At 50.4% G+C, this 14,862-nt stretch overlaps 1 long non-coding RNA gene across 1 annotated transcript; it reads right to left on the bottom strand.

The window, feature by feature from the left end:
* Positions 1 to 384: 384 nt before the first annotated feature.
* LOC112888573 lies at positions 385 to 1,457 on the bottom strand. Its single transcript, XR_003227845.1, has 3 exons — positions 1,398 to 1,457; positions 484 to 631; positions 385 to 408 (listed from the first exon to the last, which is right to left on the bottom strand). It is a non-coding gene; the product is annotated as an uncharacterized LOC112888573 (long non-coding RNA).
* Between the last annotated feature and the right edge of the window lie 13,405 nt (positions 1,458 to 14,862).

Here is a 14,862-nt window from a genome sequence, read left to right on the forward strand (position 1 = left end):
AGAGGTACTCACATATGATTCAATTAAATTAAATAAAAAATAACTGGACGTACCCTAAATTGTATTACCCAACTCTTGGCGGGGCCGGGCAAATCAGGTACGTTCACAACAAGTGGCGGGTTCGCTGGACCAAACCGCTCCTGCAGCTCCACCCTCCAGAAAGGTGGCACGGCAACCGGGCCAACAGCTTCACCCGCAATGGGAAGCCCGAGCAGGTACGACACGTCCTGCAACGTGGGGGCCATCTCCCCGCACGGCAAGTGGAACGTGTGCGTCTCCGGACGCCACCTGTCCGCCAACGCTGCAAGTAGAGAGCGGTCCAGCTGCATCCGCTTCTTCGCGCCACCGTCTTGGCCGTCGCCGGCCTGAAGCATACGTGCGAGTGGCAGCAAACCAGCCTCACGTAACCTGTATATTTTGCATTGTGGTTACAATTATCTTACACGCTATACATTAGTTTCGTAAAAAAATATAAAGTATCACCTGTCAAGCCAGCGGTCGTCCAGGTGCAACAACTCCTTTGCTACACGAGGGCGCAACTCGTGAAGCTCCTGCCCCTCCACCGCAGCCAGGTACGACCTGTGCCGTTCATCGATGTGCGCGTCAAGAAGCTTTGGTGTCTGCGCCATATCTGCATGAAAAATATAAGTACCGTAAGACACATTCCTACGAACAATTGAAAATATTATAAACTATTTATAATAGAACTAACCTAACAAATATTTGTAAAAGCTATTCAAAATACTGAAACCTATTCAAAATATAACTACCCTAAAAAATATATCTAAAAACTACTGCAATTATAAAAACTATTCAAAATACAACTACCCTAAGAAGTATATCTAAAAACCACTGCAATTATAAAAACTATTCAAAATATAACTACCCTAAGAAATATTTCTAAAAGCTATTCAAAATACCGAAACCTATTCGAAATATAACTACCCTAAAAAATATATCTAAAAACCACTGCAATTATAAAAACTATTCAAAATATAACTAACCTAAGAAATATTTCTAAAAGCTATTCAAAATACCGAAACCTATTCGAAATATAACTACCCTAAAAAATATATCTAAAAACTACTGCAATTATAAAAACTATTCAAAATATAACTACCCTAAGAAATATTTCTAAAAGCTATTCAAAATACCGAAACCTATTCGAAATATAACTACCCTAAAAAATATATCTAAAAACTACTGCAATTATAAAAACTATTTAAAATATAACTAGCCTAAGAAATATATCTACCAACTATTAAAATACTCAAAACTATTTAAAATAGAACTATCCTAACAAATATTTCTAAAAACTATTGAAAATACTGAATTCTACGTATAACTACCCTAACAAATATTCGTAAAAATAATTAATAATTATACGATTATAATACCTCCAAACCGACGTGTGGACAGGGCTTCGCCGCTTCGTCTCCTCTCTTCCTCTCCTCTCCTCCTTTTCTTTTTTCTGATTTTTGATGAATTTTATGAGAATTAGGGGGTGGGTGGGGGCTTAAATAGTGGGGGGGGGACATCCCGCCCGTTGGGAGGGCGGGACGTGGGCTCCCGCCCGTTGGGGGGGCGGGATGCCCCACACCAGAACGCCAACGGGCGGGAGGCCCACGTCCCGCCCTCCCAACGGGCGGGAGGCCCCTCGGAGGACATCCCGCCCGTTGGAAGGGCGGGATGTCGCCTGACTTTGCCCGCCGACCCCCCGCCCGTTGGATGGGCGGGATGCGTCATCCCGCCCTTTCATTGGGCGGGAGGTACCCATTTTTCGAAATTTCCCAAACCGGCACCCTTTTTTTGAATTTAAATTTATTTTTAACCCTTTTTTAAAAAAAATTCCGGGTCATCATCCCTCCCATGCGGCCCTGCTGAAGAGCCCATTTCTGACCAAATGCACAAGCATGAGAAGAGAGCAACAGTAAACGGACTTTGGCATGGCGCGTGCAGCCAGCAATTGTGTCTATTCAGATGCCCATTATCCACTACTACATGCAGAAAATTGGTTCTTCTAACTGAACTTAGTGAGCACTGAGCAGACTAGCAGGGCTCACACATGCAGCGGAGTGGATGCTTACATTACATGGGGAGCACGCATGATTGGGCTGGCGCGCGCCCATGTGACCTGATACCTAATCGGGGCTTTGCGAGGGCGCATTGCGTTATCGCGTGTCAAAATCTTGCCAATAGAACGCCTCGTTCCGGATGGCTACCATGCAACAGGCCAGCACCGGCAATGGTACAGCTGCCGCCGGACGGCGGCGGCGGCGGCATTATAGCAGCAGGCAGGCCACTGTGCCATGAGGTGTCGATTGGCTTGGCATTCTTGATAGTGGTTGGTCCGGTAAGCCACGGTGAATCACAGGCCAATGCCCTTCAAAAAAAATCACAGGCCAATGGCGGGCAGCAGCAAGACCATTTGCGAACGCTGTGGCAAGAGATGCCAGTCTGGTTCCAGATTCTATCCAGATGTGGTGTGCTTACTTGGTGCTGATAAAATTGCTACTGGTTCACTTTACTAGTACGGTAATTGCTACTGGATAAAAAGCTTAAGGCACGGTAACCAGGAGTGCAAGTGCAAGCATGGTTTTGGCACTTTGGCAGTCCAGTGGAAAGCCTAACACGACAAGGGGTTCTCTGGTAACAAAAGGGTCATCAGTGTGCCCTTCTCCTGAGGGTGCAAAGTGCAATGGTGTTCAGGGCCGGGTTTCCCTGTTTTAACTGAAAATGTTGGGTTTTCATCGGTAAGATAGATAGAATCCATTGCCCTTTTCCTGGATGCAATGGAGGAGATGTCCCATTGGAGGCCGACATGCAAAGAAGAGGCATCAGCTTCAGAGCCCGGCCGCCTGCCTAGATTCACTCCAAGAAAGCCAGTGGACCCCCCGAGCCATTAAACTTGCAGTGCTCATCCTGCCACCTGTCTCCCAGTGTGCCCCGTTCCCTATCCATTGCCCATTCCTCATCCTGCGCCGCATCTTAAAATCTGTGGGGGCTGACTTTGGACCTCGCTTTTATGCTGTGGATTCCAACGATGTGCCTGTTTTTCCAAGAAAAAAAATGATGTTCTGCCGCGGTAAAGGTTCTGTACGTAGCCATTGCACATGCAGTTCCGGTTCTAAGCTAGCGATTGACCGTTGCTATTGCGGTGGTTTCCAGTTAACAAGCTTCGTGGGCCGCCGCAGCTTGTGAAACCGGACAAAGGAAGAAGATAAGGGTGTCGGGCTATACGACGGCGGAGGAGAATCGAACGCACACCACGCGGAGTGCCGGGGATGGGAGGGACTGAATCGACGCGATGCTTTTGTACGCTCGCGCGACGGCCGGCGGCGGATCGGAGGAAACGGCCATCGGGAAGGGGAATTCCGGGCACATGCGCCCGCGCGGTGGTCACGTCGCGAGGGGAGTGGTGGTGGCAGCGGCACATGCCGGGCGTCGCCCGGGATCGCGGCACGCCACGCTGGACGCTGCCTGCGGTTAGATGCGGGGAACGCAGGCACGCGCAGGCCAGGGGAATGGGCATCCCTATCCCTATCTATCTATCCTACCGATCTATCCACGCATATTCATAGGCGACGACTGATTCAGAGGTGCGTGCATCTTCTTCCCGGAGCTCGACTCTACGTGCAGTCCAGTTGTTTCCGAAGCTGTTGGAATTTTGTTCCACCATTTGAACGAAAAATGGCTATCGATCCAACAGAAACTGAAAGGTGGGTGGAGCTCCAGACGGCCGTAGCGCGGAGAAAATGAGCATGCAAAATCGCCACAGCATCTCACTGTACTGCCACTGTGTCTTCTCTCTGCACAGAGAGAGAACACAGAGTTCCTGATTGGGGATACGCTACACGCAGAAGGGGACACAGATCCATGTGAAGCGTGCGCGCCCGTCACATGCGCACAGCGCTGCCGTGCCGGCATGTTGGCAACCGAATTAACGACCGGCAGCGGCATGGGGGGTCCTCGGCGGTCGTCCGCGTCCGCACGCCACGCATGCGCCTGTTCCGATTCCCCGGTCGAGCACGGCGCGGTCACGGCGCTGCCGATACGAACCAACCTGACAGCGGTCAATGCAGGGGGCGCACTCCACGGGGGCATTACTCGTACCATGTGGAATAATGGAGCAATCAATCTATGTGTGCTAATAATGCTCCCAGTCCCGGCACGTACGTATTGTCGCTTGTGCCAACGCAGTCATCCGCTGCATGTGGCGTGCCATCGGATACGCTTGCATCGAGCTAGCTATTGCCTTCCAGCCTCACTGGCGGACGTAGCTAGCCATTGTCCTCTTCTGTTATTATTAGGGTGAGGATGCTTTTACGGGCAGTGTCGTGCGTACGTACGTATATGCGAGCGTCTGCGTCTGTACTGTGTTTCGCACGAAAAAGTATTATTAGAGGTTGAGAGCATCGGTGCCCCTAATGATTCTTGTTGTTGCTGGTCCCGTTGTCTGCTAGAAAACAAGAATAATTATATCCTTGTATTTGCGAGATCCCTTGCATTATTGCTGTCAGGTGACCGCAGTGATCATCGATCGAATACCTTTGGGTCCGCCCCTGGTGACGCTAATTTTATTTGAACGGCTTCTCGTTCCTCGGTCAATTCACTTTCAGCCGCTCGTCACCGCATGTACCGCTGATGCGGCGCATGAGATCAGTTGTTGGTACAGGTGATCCTGTTCGTTTGGTCAACTGCACGGTCGATCGGATTGGATGACCTATTTGCCGTTCGACTTGAAGCCCTGGTACGGTGCTCCTTGCAACTCCTCCGGATTCTCTTCGGCTCAAGCCGAAAGCCATCACCCCAACTAACCTTGAGCACGTAGCAAATAACGGAGTGGACGTGCGAGCTGCCTGCTGTTTTTTCTGAGTTCTGACGCGCGCAACAACGGAGACTGGGCCACTCCTTCGGTGTGGCAGAAAAGAAAAAGGCTAGCCGGCATGCATGAGCGAAGCAGGCCTTTTTTTTTTGCTAGCTGACTGCCTTGGTTCGTTCATTCGTTCACGAACAGGCACCGGCTTTCCGGTTTCCGCTTTCGGCCTCTATTGGTTTGTCTTATCATTTGCTCTCTGTAGTTGACGATGAGTACTTGAGGTCGTTGAGCCGTTGACGGTACGCTAAATCGTAGTAGCACTTTCATCAAAGGAGAAAAAAGAACTTGGCACGGCTACCTCTCTTTGCCAAAAGGTGGCTAGTCTTTTAACAAAAGTTGCCTCGTACATATAAATTTGCGCGCGAGATGCCTGTGTTGAGTAGCCGCAGTACCCTACTACAGGTGGCAAGTACAGATGTATAGCCATTAGCGCGTTGTCTATAAAGGGTCTGTTTAGTTCGTTGCGTGTAAACGCAAAAAAACTTTTTGCAAAAAAATCTTGCCAATTTGAAGTACTAAATGAAGTCTATTTATAAAATATTTTGCACAGATGGATTGTAAATCACGAGAAGAATCTAATGATGCTAATTAATCCATAATTAAGTAATAATTAGCGGATGGTTACTGTAGCATCACTGTTGCAAATATATGGATTAAGTAGGTTCGTTAGATTCGTCTCGCGATTTACAGCCCATCCATGCAAAAAATTTTATAAATAAATTTCATTTAGTATTTCAAATTAGCAAGATTTTATATTTACAGGCTGAGAACTAAACAGGTCAAAGCTGAGATCCTGAGACGCAATCGCCCCAGCAGGACGGCGATCCCCCTCCCCTCGTCCCTGACACCGTCAAACAGTAACCACATCTCAACACTGCCGCCACCAACCGTTTCGGTTCGGCCACACCGGATCCCACCTCGCATCTTCCTCCTGTTCCGCTCTCGGGGCCGGCTTTGGCCGAAAAGGCGTGCAGTGACTGCTGCTTGGTGCAGTGTGCATGCATCTGCCGCGTGCGCTCGTGCGTTTCGTCTCGTCCTCCCCGGCGCTGACACGCGCTCGACTCCATGATGGCCCGTCCCGGCGAGGAACCTTTGCTCTGCTTGCCACACCCCAAGGGCATGGCCGTCCCTGTTGCAAGCTGCAGGTTCAGCCTTCAGGCTCCAGCTGCTTGATTGCCATCTTCACGCCGACCCTCCGGCTTGCCCGCTGCCTACACTGGGATGTTCGATGCGACATGCGAGGGAAAAGGACACCAGCTGGCTTCCTGTACGCGTTGACCGATCATGGTACGAGTAGTACGCGCAGGTCTCCGCCGACTCTGACGCCTAGCTAGCTAGCTCTACGCGTTGGTCCGAATGTACGATCGAATCTCCTTGCTTTTCCATGGACATACGTGACCAAAGCTGGCTCACACATCGCAAGCTGGCAGTCTGGCACAAGGTAGACGACACGGTGGCCGCGGCTGCCACGCTTGCTACGCGGAGCGCCTCCTGTCCTGTCTTCGTCTTACAGTCTGCCCGCCGCTCCTTGGGCACCTCACCTGGCCGGCCGGGAAAACGTGAGAGGTGGGCGGCTCCCGCCAAACCGGCCGGCTGGTGAACCTGAGCAGTCGGTAGGAGCAGGACGCGGGCCGGGGCCGTGTTTTCACGTGAAGAGACCAAGCGGCCATGGGCACGCGTCGTACGGTGTGGAGAGGGTGGTGCGTGTCCTGTACGTTTCCCGCCAGATGGTACGGTGGCTAGACGCCTAGTACAAGAGATCGATCGAGCTCACGGCCAGCTAGCTGGCTATCCAGGCACGACTAGACGAGCGGCGCCGTGTCGTGCGCTTTGCGTGCATGCCATTGACGGCGTACGATACGCTACTGCACGAGCTCGGTGACCTCGCGGCACATGCAAAAGCAAAGCAAAGCGCGCACGATCGCATCCCTCCGCTGAAGATGGTGGTGGTTGGCGCGAGCGACGACTTGGACTGCTAGCCGGACATGCATACGTGGCGGCAAATTAAACCAAAGCACAGGTCAAACGCTACAGCATAGTACGCAAACATGCACAACGTAACGCGCACTGCTCGGAGACGAACGGCACGCGTGGCCGTCCGGATCGGTCGATGGCACAGCACAGGACGGCCGCGTGCCCGGACTCCGGACACAACATGCGTCATGGCCGCGGGCGCCGACCATGTCCCGTCCCGTCGTCCGCGCCCGCGCGGCCAGGCCAGGGTGGAGTTTGCTCGCCGAGGTCGACGACGCGGGGTGACCGCGACCGATCGAGATGCGCCCCGGCGGCCTCGCGCATGTTTCTGTACGCTCGCACGCGGCGCCATCGGCCAGCAGCAAGGCCGGGCACATCCGCTGCGACTGCGAGGTTGTCAGTTGTCACGTCGGTCGCGCGGACAGCACGGCACTGGCCGGCAGGGTATGGGCATCAGGAGACGCACCGGGTCGCAAGCCGCGACTCGCCACACTGGGCTGGGGTTAGGGTGCATGCAGGGAACGCATGCATGCACGTGTAGGCCAGCGAGTGGGCATGCCAGTCCTATCCTTGTTGGGTTTTGCCCCCATCCCCCGGTTTTCCTTGGCGATGTGATTTTTCACGAGTTTCAAATTTAAGCTCATCGACAGAATTTTCAGGCTTTTGAAACGTACGAAGTTATTTGACAATCATTTCCGTAAGCCAGCTGGTTGGCATTTAATTTGCAGCCACCATGAGGTGCAGCATAACTTGAAATACAGCATGCAGAAGGAACATAATTCCTCGTGTAGTGCGCACAGCGCCGCAGTAGTGCCAGCTACTTAGCAACCGAATTAACGACTCGGGTCCCCTGTATACACTGTTCTTTTAGAAAATTTCGGATACATTAAATGATCTCGTACCTCTAATTACTTCTAGCAGTTGTGATTAAAAACCGTATTATTTATTTAGCTTTCTAGATACTGAATGAATGCATATGTATTGGAACTGGAAAAATAGCATCTACTAGGCGGCGTTTCATTGGCCCTATGTGTTTTTCTATATAATATTTTTTAATTAGCATTACTTTAATTAGATGGATCTCACTACATGCTAAAACAACATTCTTTATAAGATAAAATTTGAATGCTAAAATAAACAGAGGTAGTATGTTCCGATTCCCAGGGCCTGGCGGCGCTATGCACACGCAGAGAGATCAGTGGCAGAAACACACATACACCATGTGAAATAATTGGGCAATCTATGCTAATACTCCAACATGTACGTATTGTTCTCCTATCCAACACAATCATTTGCTGCATGCATGTGGTCCGTCATCAGATACACATGGCCTTGTTAGTTACCTGTCGGTCTAGAGACCCACTAGCATAAATTCGGTCCCGGGTTTGGTGCAAATACTCGAGATAATTAAGAATCATTGTGGTGAACAGAGGCATAAATTGTTTCTGGTTTATGTAGAACTTGCGATGCATTAGGTCGCCAATGATTAGCTTGATGCATGATGTTGCCGTTCGTAAACGGGTAGTGTTGGATGCCCCTACAGTCATGTCAGTGTAGCTGTGTGCAGGGGAAAAGGCAAGCCGCAGGCCGGCCGGCGTGTCAATATGGATGGATCAATGCAGCAGCCTTTTCGCCAGCCGGTTTTGTTGATGATTAGGAGAACACTGTCACGGAAATGGCTCAGTTCGTTGACTATGCTCCGCTTCCGCTTTCTGGGGGCTTTGCGCCGAGAAGGCGGGCGTGCAGCGCAGGGCGCGGCAGCCATCACATGTGTCATGTGCGGGTACCTGGCGCTGTGGCTCTGCAGCGTGCGCTCGCCCCGTCCTCCCCTGACACGCACTCCATCGCCCGGCGCGCCGGGGCAGAGGGCTTTGCTTGTTTGCCACTGCAAGGACGTGCACGCATCATGCCAGTCTCCAGCTGCCCTGCACCGTCCGACTCCGAGGACTCCGCAGGATGGTAGGGCCAGGAATGCCGGCTTTTCGCTGACAGCCGAAAGGTAGCCCCGTCCACCTGGTCTGGTTCACGTCGACATGCTTGTACTTATGTACCAAGCAGGAAGATGAACACCAGCTTAAGCTTATCGGCTTAGTGTGCGTTTGGTTCAGCTGTGAGATATAAAAACTGCTGTCAGATATCTGCTGTGAAAAAAATACTGTGAGATGCCTGCTGTGAAAAAGATGAAACTCGTTTGATTCAAACTGCTGTGAGTTGTCGACTGTGAAAAAGTTATATATTATCTTTATGCAAATTGACAGTATACAATATTTCTTTGTGATGACCAAATTTTTTTCCTTTAAATCTTTATTTATATATATATATATGAAAATATTTGGAGTTCACTTTTTTGTATTCTTTTTTATTTTTATTTTCCTATATATGAAAATTTTTATTTTCTTATATAAAAAAATTGAAATGGTATATATATGACCAATAGTAGGTGTGTAGTTTTCACAAATTCGGAAAAGCTGCAAAAGCAGGGTACAGCCTGCTTTCAAATTTGTACTACAGAAAAGCAGCTTTTTCAAAACAGGTGCAAAAAAAACTGAACCCCTTTGGTTTAGCTTCTGCTTTCAGAAAGCAGAAGCAGGTTCAGAAATCTGAACCAAACGCAGCCTTAGGGTCTGTTTGGATTAGGTACTAAATTTTAATTCCATCAATTGTATAAATGGAGACTAATTTATAAGACAAATTTATTAAAGTTACGTTTGGATGTAGTTATTCAACCCCAGAATTCGGAATTGGTATTTGTTACCTCTAATTATAGCTGTTTGGATGATTTGGAATTCAATCTCAATGCCAACCAGTATTCACCGCTCCCACCCTCCCTCGCGTTCAATACCGAGCCCTTCCCCTTAGTTTTACGTTGAATTGGCCTCCCTCTCGAAAAACCGGCAGCCTCTTTCTCCCTTCTTCTTCCTCAGCACCGCTGGCTGCCCTTCTTCTTCCTTGGCACCGGCAAGCCCTTTCTTGCGCACATGCAGGCGGAGGCTCCTCTTCTTCCTCGGCACTGGCGGGTGACGGCCCCTTCCTCCCTTCTTCCTCGCCGCCCGCCCTCTAGGTGTCGCGCTGCGTCGGCCGCCCAAACCATCCCTACGCTGCCCCGCATCTCCGCCACTGGACGCGCGGGCATGCGGGAGCTCCACCACCGCGCCGCGGGCGAGCGTGAGCTCCGGCGCTGACGCACAGGTGTGAGGGAGCTCCGCCGCCGCGCCACGGGCGAGCGCGGTCTCCACCGCCGTGGACGCGCGGGCGTGCGGGAGCTCCTTAACCGTGCTACGGGCGAGTGCAAGCTTCGGCGCGGATGCACGGGTGTGGGGGAGCTCCGCGACTATGTCATCCCCGTGGCCTTCTCCTCACTCAATTTCATGTTTTATACATCCAAACTGGAGTTGTATTGAACTGCTTCTTACCATTCCAAAATCTAATATCATAACCATCCAAACAACATAATTCAAATTGTACCCATTTCAATATCATGGCCAATTTGGTATTGACCTAATTTAATACCATGCCCTTCAATATCGACATCCAAGCAGAGCATAAGTCTAATTAGTCCATGATTTGATCATATTGTGCTACAGTAAACATGTGATAATGATGGATTAACTAGGCTTAGTAGATTCATCTCGTGAATTAGTCTCCATTTATGCAATTAATTTTGTAATTTGCCTTTATTTAATACTTTCAATTGGTGTCCAACATACAACGTGACGGAACTGAATTTTAGTCCAGCGGATCCAAACAGGCCCTTACTCCCCTAAATATAAGGCATTGAAGACTCTAAAATTTGTACCAATATAAGGCATTTTAGGGTGTTTTAAAAACTAATTATTCCTAACCAGCCATAAAATCAGCAAAATAATAACCAAATAAGGCATTAAAATAGGGATACTTGCGCCATTTTCTCATCTTCTTAATCTGTCGTGAAAATGCTAGAATACCCTATATTAAGGGAGCATGTTAAATACGTTGACTGGATAAAAGCGAGCGAGCAAGCATGCTAGTCAAAAATCCGCGACTGTGAAAGTGCCTGTATGCATAAAAGGTCTGGGAAGATGTTCATGTGCTGAGTGAGTGCCTAAGCTAGGGGGTATTTGGATATTCCGAACTAAACTTTAGTCCCTATCACATCAGATATTTGCGCACCAGTATTAAATATAGGCTAATTATCAATTGCATAGATAGAGACTAATTCACGAAATGAATCCATTAAGCCTAATTATCCATAATTTGGCAATATTGTGCTACAGTAAACATATACTAATGATGGATTAATTAGATTTAATAGATTCATATGGTGAATTAGTCTTCATTTATATAATTAGTTTTTTAATTTATATTTAATACTTCTAATTGATGTCCAAACATCCAATGTGGGACTGAATTTAGTCACCCGCATCCAAACATGCTCGGTACCGTGCCATACGTGTGAATCTACAAGCCCGTTTGGTAGGGGTTCTTGAGTGGCTCCAAAACCGGCATCTCAAGGAGCCCTGCCAAATGGTGGAATGGGAACGGCTCCAGCTGGTAAAGCCCCGTAAAACACGGTGACTGGAGCAGTTTGGGGTGACGCAGCTGCAAAACGTGGCTCCGACCGCAGCTGGCCGCCCGCCTGCCAGCTTTGCCCCCGCGGCCTCTTCATGCACTCCGCGCTCCATGTCCTCCTCCTGCTTCTCCTAGGCGGCGGCGGGAGGTCATGGTGGCGGCAGGAGCCCGAGCGGCGACGGCGGCTACCGGAGGCCGCGCGGTGGTGGGCGGGGCCGGCTGCGGGAGGCCGGACGGTGGTGGGCGGGGACGGGAGCGGGCTGCGTGGGAGGCCGAGCGACGGCCGGCTGCGCGGGAGGCCGATGCAGGGAGAGGCCGGCGGTGAGAGCGCGAGGTAGGGCTGCAGCCGGCGGTTGGAGCGCGAGGCAGGGCTGCAACGGGCGGTGGGAGCGCGAGGCAGGGCTGCAGCCGGTGGTGGGAGCACGAGGCAGGGGAGGCTGGTGGAGGAAGAAGAGGATAAGGAGGAAAGGGAGCGCTAGGCAGGCCGGCGGTGGAAGAAGAGGATAAGAAGGTAAGAGAAGACGATAAGAAAAGAAAATAGAGAGAAAGGATAAAAGAAAAATAAGAAGGAAAAGAAATAAGAAGAAAAGATAAAAAATAAAAAAAATATAAAGGTATTATGGATATTTTATTTTTCAATCTATCTATGAAAAATAGGGTAAAACTATTTTACAAATATTTTTTAAAATGGCCACTTAACAAACCGGAGCTAGAATAGTTTTTGGAAGAGCAGCGGCGCTGTCCAATACCCTTCATGCAGGCATAACGAGGCTCCGCAGCTCCTCCGTTCCGTACGTGCCCCGTACCCTGCCTAATAAAGCCAGAAACGCTATCCTATCCTACTCGTACCCTAAGAGTGCACGCGTCAACGCGGCACTGTCCCAACAACCGAAACCCGAGATCGAGACGACTTAAGCGATGTCACGGCATGCGACCGGAGCTGGCTGGCTTCCACCAACAAAGCGAGGACGGACGGAGCCGACAGCCGAGGACGCGACGCGCACGGCCGTCTGGCCGGCGCGGCTGCCCATGCCGACCACCGCGGCCGCCCGCCCGAGGCCTCTTCCGCCAAACCCGGCCGCGCGCGAGCCCGGGGTTGGGTTGTTTTCACGTGAAAGGGAAGGGAAGAGGAGAGGATAGGCCGCGGGCGCACGACGGCGTCGCGGCTGGCCGGCCAGGCGGCGAGGCCGCAGCGAACGGCTGGGCGAGCAGATCGAAGGGAGGAAAAAAGAAATAGTGTCCGTGCTGTACATTTCCTGGCCGTTTGCGCTACACGCTGGACGCCCAGAGACCTCACGGCCAGCTGGCTAGCCAGGAACTAGCTTAGACGAGCGCGCGGCGTCGTGCGCAGCGCACATGCCCTTGACGGCGGCCGGCCGGCGAATTGAAGCGCCGTGGCTTGGTTGGTCAAGAACATTGGACAAGTACAAATCCCGTGATCGCCTGGCTAACTAAGCTGCTACAAAGTACTAGGATAAATGTAATGCTAGTACAAAATTTTCCCTTCGGAAGGTACAGTGTAGCTGCTACTCTCGCAATGCGCCACCCAGCAATTTCATCAGGCTACCCTCCGATCCCTGTCCTCGCAACCGTTCCATCCAACTTTGGTCGTGCAAGAAGCAACTGCGCAATCCTCTGCCGAAGATCGTGGCGTCGTGTGCGATGGAAAGAGACCAAAAGGGACAGCTCAAAACGCCCGGCACGGCCGTGGCGTGGGTGTCCGCCACGCTCATGGGCGCCGCGGCGCGTCTCGTCCTCGTCCCGTCGGCATGCCCGCGACCGCGCTGGCCTGGATTCGGCGACGCAGGACGCGGGCGCGCGCCGGCCTCCGCCGAACCGGCCGCGGGCACGCGAGCACCCGTGGTTTGACGTGAACTGGAGCGGCCGTGGCGCGTACAACGGCACAAGGAGCCGAGGGGCAGGTCTCGGCTAGCCAGCCGGCGGCGAGCGGCTGGCCGTGGGGTAGAGAAACGGTGGCCCTTTTCGTACGGTCGCGGCCGCCTGCCTACAGGTGTCCCGGGGCCAGGCGAGCGGCACATGCTCGACGGCGGCTGGCCGGGGAGGAGGGGGCGTGACGGTTGTTGGATGACACTGCTCAGGCAGTCAGGCTCGTGATTGCCTGAGCTGTGATGTTTTTTCCCCGCGGTTGTGTAGCTTTGGCAGGATCTTGTGCAACTACGTATTCCGGCGAATCAGCTTGCCTGTCTCGACGGCAACAGATTTTAGCCGTGCGAGGAACTGCACTCCGGCACAGAGGCCTCTGTTGAAATTTGAAAGTTGACGGTGGTGTATGTGGCGGCAAACCAGGCATATCATTTCCCCACGTTGATACAAATGTCAGGAAAACAACTACATTTCACTGGAGTGGATAAAAACCAGTTTCCAATTTTAAATAATGCAACAAATTATCGTACCATATATCATATTTAAACTATCCCTCGCAAAAAAATATATTAAACTATAATTGCGAGCTATGCCTGCATATTTAAAGCTGCAATGCTAAAGTTTAAAAAGATGATGAAAAGTAGCAAACTTCAAAAATTCGAAAATTAGTCATCACTAAGAGAGATATCTCTTTTTTATCAATGGAGGGCTGAAACATAACCTGTGCGCGACATGTGAATATCAAAATTAATCAACAATAGTAATGCATAGCGGGGCTCTCTGACAGAAAAGGTTCAATAACTTCTCTAATACATTCAATCTAGCACGCGATTGCGGTGATAAATCGTTCTCAGCGAAGTTTATATCGCACCAAATCTCTAGCTTACTCCCGCATCTTCATTCATAATCCGACACGTCCCTTCCCACAAATTGATAAGTCATCTATCATTGACAGAGAAAAAAGATGCGCTCTCAAGACGATTTAAGCTTGACCAGTCGCATTTTTCAGAACCGGCTGAAACTTTGTTACGGCGTTAATCCAGAAATGGACGAATATAGCCTTTTTTTTACGTCTGGTAAGAAGCTGCCCATCCTCTCCTGCTACTGTCGCCGGTACTGATGAACCTAACCCTCGCCACTCTTAGGTCTTAAGCCAGTGATGATCAAGTGTTAATCTCAAGCCGCGATCGAAGAATATCTCGATAACCGTGTCTAACCTGCTCGTGTTGCGATGTCTAGATCAATCATCATTTTGGTAGGGATGCTCTAGCTACAAAAGTAGTTGGCATTTTCTTTTTCCACAATATTCTTTCCTCTGTTTTTTTTCCTGTTTATTCCAACTGGGTTTTTGTGATGGTATTCTATGAACCACAAGTCTCCGGCTCGAACTCACATGGGTATTTGATTAGTATATGTGCTAGCTTAATCATCAATCACTAGTCTAATCTGCCCTGTGCTCTGTACTGCTGATTGCTAGCTACTCAGGGCCAATATAGATTTAGAACCATGTGCCCTACTATAATGCATGACTGTGGCAAATAATTAGAAAATTAGCATACATTGAGAGCTGGTGTTCC

Source organism: Panicum hallii, chromosome 4 (assembly GCF_002211085.1).
Source record: "Panicum hallii strain FIL2 chromosome 4, PHallii_v3.1, whole genome shotgun sequence".
Lineage (NCBI taxonomy): Eukaryota > Viridiplantae > Streptophyta > Magnoliopsida > Poales > Poaceae > Panicum > Panicum hallii.